The sequence below is a fragment of the Rhinoraja longicauda genome, chromosome 10 (assembly GCF_053455715.1).
Source record: "Rhinoraja longicauda isolate Sanriku21f chromosome 10, sRhiLon1.1, whole genome shotgun sequence".
Classification (NCBI taxonomy): domain Eukaryota; kingdom Metazoa; phylum Chordata; class Chondrichthyes; order Rajiformes; family Arhynchobatidae; genus Rhinoraja; species Rhinoraja longicauda.
Genome location: NC_135962.1, coordinates 205780 through 214346, shown reverse-complemented (window position 1 = coordinate 214346; position 8567 = coordinate 205780).

Below are 8567 nucleotides of genomic sequence, written 5' to 3'. Positions count from 1 at the left end.
CTGTTATCCCACTTTTTAATAAAGGAGGGAGAGAAAACATAGACCAGTTAGTCTGTCATCAGTGGTGGGGAAGATGCTGGAATCAATTATAAAAGACGAAATTGTGGAGAATTTGGATAGCAGTAACAGGATCGTTCTGAGTCAGCATGGATTTACGAAGGGGAAATCATGCTTGATTAATCTTCTGGAATTCTTTGAGGATGTAACTAGGAAAATGGACAGGGGAGAGCCGGTGGATGTAGTGCACCTTGACTTTCAGAAAGCCTTCGACAAGGTCCCACGTAGGAGATTAGTGGGCAATAATTAGAGCACAGGGTTTTATGGGGGGTAGGGTACTGACATGGATAGAAAATTGGTTGGTAGACAGAAAGCAAAGAGTGGGGATAAATGGTCCCATTCAGAATGGCAGGCAGCGACTAGTGGGGTACCGCAAGGCTCGGTGCTGGAACCGCAGCTATTTACAATATACATTAATGACTTGGATGAAGGGATTAAAAGTATCATTAGCAAATTTGCAGATGACACAAAGCTGGGTGGCAGTGTGAACTGTGAGGAAGATGCTATGAGGTTGCAGGGTGACTTGGACAGGTTGTGTGAGTGGGCGGATGCATGGCAGATGCAGTTTAATGTGGATAAGTGTGAGGTTATCCACTTTGGTGGTAAGAATAGGATGGCAGATTATTATCTGAATGGTGTCAAGTTAGGAAAAGGGGATATACAACGAGATCTGGGTGTCCTATTGCATCAGTCACTGAAAGGAAGCATGCAGGTACAGTAGGCAGTGAAGAAAGCCAATGGAATTTAGAAGGATGAGGGGATCTTATTGAAACATATAAGATTATTAAGGGGTTGGACACATTAGAGGCAGGAAACATGTTCCCAATGTTGGGGGAGTCCAGAACCAGGGGCCACAGTTTACGAATAAGGGGTAGGCCATTTAGAACGGAGATGAGAAAAAAAAATTCAGTCAGAGAGTTGTAAATCTGTGGAATTCTCTGCCTCAGAAGGCAGTGGAGGCCAATTCTCTGAATGCATTCAAGAGAGAGCTAGATAGAGCTCTTAAGGATAGTGGAGTCAGGGGGTATGGGGAGAAGGCAGGAACGGGGCACTGATTGTGAATGATCAGTGTGAGGTTATTCACTTTGGAAGTAAGAATAGAAAGGCAGATTATTATCTGAATGGTGTCAAGTTAGGAAGAGGGGATGTTCAACGAGATCTGGGTGTCCTGGTGCATCAGTCACTGAAAGGAAGCATGCAGGTACAGCAGGCAGTGAAGAAAGCCAATGGAATGTTGGCCTTCATAACAAGAGGAGTTGAGTATAGGAGCAAAGAGGTCCTTCTACAGTTGTACCGGGCCCTGGTGAGACCGCATCTGGAGTACTGTGTGCAGTTTTGGTCTCCAAATTTGAGGAAGGATATTCTTGCTATTGAGGGCATGCAGCGTAGGTTCACTAGGTTAATTCCCGGAATGGCGGGACTGTCGTATGTTGAAAGGCTGGAACAATTAGGCTTGTATACACTGGAATTTAGAAGGATGAGGGGGGATCTTATTGAAACATATAAGATAATTAGGGGATTGGACACATTAGAGGCAGGAAACATGTTCCCAATGTTGGGGGAGTCCAGAACAAGGGGCCACAGTTTAAGAATAAGGGGTAGGCCATTTAGAACGGAGATGAGGAAGAACTTTTTCAGTCAGAGAGTGGTGAAGGTGTGGAATTCTCTGCGTCAGAAGGCAGTGGAGGCCAGTTCGTTGGATGCTTTCAAGAGAGAGCTGGATAGAGCTCTTAAGGATAGCGGAGTGAGGGGGTATGGGGAGAAGGCAGGAACGGGGTACTGATTGAGAGTGATCAGCCATGATCGCATTGAATGGCGGTGCTGGCTCGAAGGGCTGAATGGCCTACTCCTGCACCTATTGTCTATTGTCTATTGATCAGCCATGATCACATTGAATGGTGGTGCTGGCTCGAAGGGCCGAATGGCCTACTCCTGCACCTATTGTCTATTGTCTATTGATCAGCCATGATCACATTGAATGGTTGGTGCTGGCTCGAAGGGCCGAATGGCCTACTCCTGCACCTATTGTCTATTGTTCTCTCATTCGATATCTCTACGCTCTCTTTTCCTCCCTCTCTGTCTGCTTTCCCTCTCCCTCTATATCTGTCCCTCTCTCACTCCTTTCCTGGCTAGCTCTCACTCTCCTTCACATCCTCTTACTCGATCTCTTTCTCTCTTCCTCCCGCACTCTCTACCTCTGCCCTTCCTCTCCCTCTATTACTCTCTCGCATTCCCCCACACCTCCCCTTTCCCTCTCTCGCTCTCTCTCTTCATACCTCTCTCCCTCCTCCCTCACTACCTCTATCTCCCCTTCTGCTCTCTCTATTGCTCTTGCCCACGCCCCAACTCTCTCTCTCTCTCTCTCTTTCATCCACACCCCCTGATCTCAAATGCCTCTAACAAATTAACATTTGGGACAGATTTTCCATTTATTGCATATATAAGTGTATAAAATCAGGAGGGAACAGATCGTGAATATAAAAATGTGGTTCCCAATACAGGGAACTCAAGAACCAGAGGGCATAGGTTTAAGGTGATAGGGGAAAGGTTTAGTAGGAAGCCAAGCGCAACCTTTGTAAAGTGTAGCATTTATATCGAACAAAATGGCAGTAGTGGAGGCAGGTATAATAACAACAATTATAGAAACATAGAAAATAGGTGCAGGAGTAGGCCATTCGGCCCTTCGAGCCTGCACCGCCATTCAATATGATCATGGCTGATCATCCAGCTCAGTAACCTGTACCTGCCTTCTCTCCATACCCCCTGATCCCTTTAGCCACAAGGGCCACATCTATCTCCCTCTTAAATATAGCCAATGAACTGACCTCAACTACCTTCTGTGGCAGAGAATTCCACAGACTTCACTCTCTGTGTGAAGAAATATTTTCTCATCTCGGTCCTAAAAGACTTCCCCCTTATCCTTAAGCTGTGAGCCCTGGTTCTGGACTTCCCCAACATCGGGAACAATCTTCCCGCATTTAGCCTCTCCAACCCCTTAAGAATTTTATATGTTTCTATAAGATCCCCCCTCAGTCTTCTAAATTCCAGCGAGTATAAGCCTAATCTATCCAGTCTTTCTTCATATGAAAGTCCTGCCATCCCAGGGATCAATCTGGTGAACCTTCTCTGTGCTCCTACAGCATGCAAACAGGCACTTTGGGACAACTTGCTCACGGTGGCCAACATGTCCCATCTACAGTAGTCTCACCTGCTTGCATTTGGTCCGTATCTCTCTAAACCTGTCCTATTCATGTACCTGTCCAAATGTTTCTTACCTGCCTCAAGTACCTCCACCAGCAGCACGTTCCATACACCCACAACCCTTTTGTGTCGAACGGTTACCCCCTCAGGTTCCTATTGAGTCTTGTTGTAGGATAAACAACAAGTGCTAATAATCAGTAAATAGAAATGCAGATTGTGCTCGTGTGATGCCAGGAACCGCAGACAAAGCTGAACAGGAATTTCACTGATTATGCATGCACCCATCATTATAACAGAAACTTGGATCTACTATTAATGAATTTAGGCTTGTGGATTAACGTCTCATTCTGTTTGTGACCTAATTAAGACTGCCAGAGTTCCATTCTGTAATCAAAGTGCCTATTTTTTTATTGTTGATCAAGTCTGTGTGCAAAATCTCGTCATTTGAGAATATAAAAAATGGACCAAGGTCACAATTGACATGGCTGTGACATGTGACATTGAGGTATGGAGAGAGAAACAGGGACATGGATGCTGAGCAATGGGCCGCGACACTCCCGGTGAGCAGGGACACACCCGGTGAGCAGGGACACTCCAGTGGGGGTTGGGACACTCCAGTGGGCAGGGACACTCCAGTGGGGGGGGCACTCCAGTGGGGGTTGGGACACTCCAGTGGGCAGGGACACTCCCGGTGAGCAGGGACACTCCAGTGGGCAGGGACACTCCAGTGGGGGGGACACTCCAGTGGGCAGGGACACTCCAGTGGGGGGGGGACACTCCAGTGGGGGGGACACTCCAGTGGGGGGGACACTCCCAGTGAGCAGGGACACTCCAGTGGGCAGGGACACTCCAGTGGGCAGGGACACTCCAGTGGGGGGGGACACTCCAGTGGGCAGGGACACTCCAGTGGGGGGGGACACTCCAGTGGGCAGGGACACTCCAGTGGGCAGGGACACTCCAGTGGGCAGGGACACTCCAGTGGGGGGGGACACTCCCGGTGAGCAGGGACAATCCAGTGGGGGGGACACTCCAGTGGGCAGGGACACTCCAGTGGGGGTTGGGACACTCCAGTGGGGGTTGGGACACTCCAGTGAGCAGGGACACTCCAGTGGGCAGGGACACTCCAGTGGGGGTTGGGACACTCCAGTGAGCAGGGACACTCCAGTGGGCAGGGACACTCCAGTGGCGGTTGGGACACTCCAGTGGGCAGGGACACTCCAGTGGGCAGGGACACTCCAGTGGGGGGGGACACTCCAGTGGGCAGGGACACTCCAGTGGGGTTGACACTCCAGTGGGCAGGGACACTCCAGTGGGGGGGACACTCCCGGTGAGCAGGGACAATCCAGTGGGGGGGAGACACTCCAGTGGGCAGGGACACTCCAGTGGGGGTTGGGACACTCCAGTGAGCAGGGACACTCCAGTGGGCAGGGGCACTCCAGTGGGGGTTGGGACACTACAGTGAGCAGGGACACTCCAGTGGGCAGGGACACTCCAGTGGGGGGGACACTCCAGTGGGCAGGGACACTCCATTGGGGGTTGGGACACTCCAGTGGGCAGGGACACTCCGGTGGGGGGGACACTCCAGTGGGCAGGGACACTCCAGTGGGGGGGACACTCCAGTGGGCAGGGACACTCCAGTGGGGGTTGGGACACTCCAGTGGGCAGGGACACTCCAGTGGGGGGACACTCCCGGTGAGCAGGGACACTCCAGTGGGCAGGGACACTCCAGTGGGGGGGACACTCCAGTGGGCAGGGACACTCCAGTGGGCAGGGACACTCCAGTGGGGGGACACTCCAGTGGGCAGGGACACTCCAGTGGGCAGGGACACTCCAGTGGGGTGGGACACTCCAGTGGGGGTTGGGACACTCCAGTGGGGGGGGACACTCCAGTGGGGTGGGACACTCCAGTGGGGTGGGACACTCCAGTGGGCAGGACACTCCAGTGGGGGGGGACACTCCAGTGAGCAGGGACACTCCAGTGGGGGGGACACTCCAGTGAGCAGGGACACTCCAGTGGGGGGGGGGGACACTCCAGTGGGCAGGGACACTCCAGTGGGGGGGGACACTCCAGTGGGGGGGACACTCCAGTGGGCAGGGACACTCCAGTGGGGGGGGACACTCCAGTGGGGGGGGACACTCCAGTGGGCAGGGACACTCCAGTGGGGGGGGACACTCCAGTGGGCAGGGACACTCCAGTGGGGGTTGGGACACTCCAGTGGGCAGGGACACTCCAGTGGGGGTTGGGACACCCCAGTGGGCAGGGACACTCCAGTGGGGGGGACACTCCAGTGGGCAGGGACACTCCAGTGGGGGTTGGGACACTCCAGTGGGGGGGACACACCAGTGGGGGTTGGGACACTCCAGTGGCCAGGGACACTCCTGTGGGGGGGACACTCCAGTGGGGGGGACACTCCAGTGGGGGTTGGGACACTCCAGTGGGCAGGGACACTCCTGTGGCGGGGACACTCCAGTGGGCAGGGACACTCCAGTGGGGGGGACACTCCAGTGGGCAGGGACACTCCAGTGGGCAGGGACACTCCAGTGGGGGGGACACTCCAGTGGGCAGGGACACTCCAGTGGGCAGGGACACTCCAGTGGGCAGGGACACTCCAGTGGGCAGGGACACTCCAGTGGGCAGGGACACTCCAGTGGGGGGGGGGGGACACTCCCGGTGAGCAGGGACACTCCAGTGGGGGGGGGACATTCCAGTGGGCAGGGACACTCCAGTGGGGGTTGGGACACTCCAGTGAGCAGGGACACTCCAGTGGGCAGGGACACTCCAGTGGGGGTTGGGACACTCCAGTGAGCAGGGACACTCCAGTGGGCAGGGACACTCCAGTGGGGGGGACACTCCATTGGGGGTTGGGACACTCCAGTGGGCAGGGACACTCCGGTGGGGGGGGGGACACTCCAGTGGGCAGGGACACTCCAGTGGGGGGGACACTCCAGTGGGCAGGGACACTCCAGTGGGTGGGACACTCCAGTGGGCAGGGACACTCCAGTGGGCAGGGACACTCCAGTGGGCAGGGACACTCCAGTGGGCAGGGACACCCCAGTGAGCAGGGACACTCCCGGTGAGCAGGGACACTCCAGTGGGGGACACACTCCAGTGGGCAGGGACACTCCAGTGGGGGTTGGGACACTCCAGTGAGAGGGGACACTCCAGAGTGCAGTGACACTCCAGTGGGCAGGACACTCCAGTGGGGGTTGGGACACTGCAGTGAGAAGGGACACTCCAGTGGGGGTTGGGACACTCCAGTGGGGGTTGGGACACTCCAGTGGGGGTTGGGACACTCCAGTGGGGGTTGGGACACTCCATTGGGGGTTGGGACACTCCAATGGGTGGGGACACTCCAGTGGGCAGGGACACTCCAGTGGGCAGGGACACTCCAGTGGGGGTTGGGACACTCCAGTGGGGGTTGGGACACTGCAGTGGGTGGGGACACTCCAGTGGGGGTTGGGACACTCCAGTGGGGGTTGGGACACTCCAGTGGGGGTTGGGACACTCCAGTGGGCAGGGACACTCCAGTGGGGGGGACACTCCAGTGGGCAGGGACACTCCAGTGGGCAGGGACACTCCAGTGGGGTGGGACACTCCAGTGGGGGTTGGGACACTCCAGTGGGGGGGGGACACTCCAGTGGGGTGGGACACTCCAGTGGGCAGGACACTCCAGTGGGGGGGGGACACTCCAGTGAGCAGGGACCCTCCAGTGGGGGGGACACTCCAGTGAGCAGGGACACTCCAGTGGGGGGGGGGGGGGAACTCCAGTGGGCAGGGACACTCCAGTGGGGGGGGGACACTCCAGTGGGGGGGACACTCCAGTGGGCAGGGACACTCCAGTGGGGGGGACACTCCAGTGGGGGGGGACACTCAAGTGGGCAGGGACACTCCAGTGGGGGGGGACACTCCAGTGGGCAGGGACACTCCAGTGGGGGTTGGGACACTCCAGTGGGCAGGGACACTCCAGTGGGGGTTGGGACACCCCAGTGGGCAGGGACACTCCAGTGGGGGGGGCACTCCAGTGGGCAGGGACACTCCAGTGGGGGTTGGGACACTCCAGTGGGGGGGACACACCAGTGGGGGTTGGGACACTCCAGTGGCCAGGGACACTCCTGTGGGGGGGACACTCCAGTGGGGGGGACACTCCAGTGGGGGTTGGGACACTCCAGTGGGCAGGGACACTCCTGTGGCGGGGACACTCCAGTGGGCAGGGACACTCCAGTGGGGGGGACACTCCAGTGGGCAGGGACACTCCAGTGGGCAGGGACACTCCAGTGGGGGGGACACTCCTGTGGGCAGGGACACTCCAGTGGGCAGGGACACTCCAGTGGGCAGGGACACTCCAGTGGGCAGGGACACTCCAGTGGGGGGGGGACACTCCCGGTGAGCAGGGACACTCCAGTGGGGGGGGGGCACTCCAGTGGGCAGGGACACTCCAGTGGGGGTTGGGACACTCCAGTGAGCAGGGACACTCCAGTGGGCAGGGACACTCCAGTGGGGGTTGGGACACTCCAGTGAGCAGGGACACTCCAGTGGGCAGGGACACTCCAGTGGGGGTTGGGACACTCCAGTGGGGGGGACACTCCAGTGGGCAGGGACACTCCAGTGGGGGGGACACTCCAGTGGGCAGGGACACTCCAGTGGGCAGGGACACTCCAGTGGGCAGGGACATTCCGGTGGGGGGGGGACACTCCAGTGGGCAGGGACACTCCAGTGGTGGGGACACTCCAGTGGGCAGGGACACTCCAGTGGGGGGGACACTCCAGTGGGCAGGGACACTCCAGTGGGCAGGGACACTCCAGTGGGCAGGGACACTCCAGTGGGCAGGGACACCCCAGTGAGCAGGGACACTCCCGGTGAGCAGGGACACTCCAGTGGGGGGGACACTCCAGTGGGCAGGGACACTCCAGTGGGGGTTGGGACACTCCAGTGGGGGTTGGGACACTGCAGTGAGAAGGGACACTCCAGTGGGGGTTGGGACACTCCAGTGGGGGTTGGGACACTCCAGTGGGGGTTGGGACACTCCAGTGGGGGTTGGGAAACTCCATTGGGGGTTGGGACACTCCAATGGGTGGGGACACTCCAGTGGGCAGGGACACTCCAGTGGGGGTTGGGACACTCCATTGGGGGTTGGGACACTCCAGTGGGTTGGGACACTCCAGTGGGTGGGGACACTCCAGTGGGCGGGGACACTCCAGTGGGGGTTGGGACACTCCAGTGGGGGTTGGGACACTCCAGTGGGTGGGGACACTCCAGTGGGGGGGACACTCCAGTGGGGGTTGGGACACTCCAGTGGGTGGGGACACTC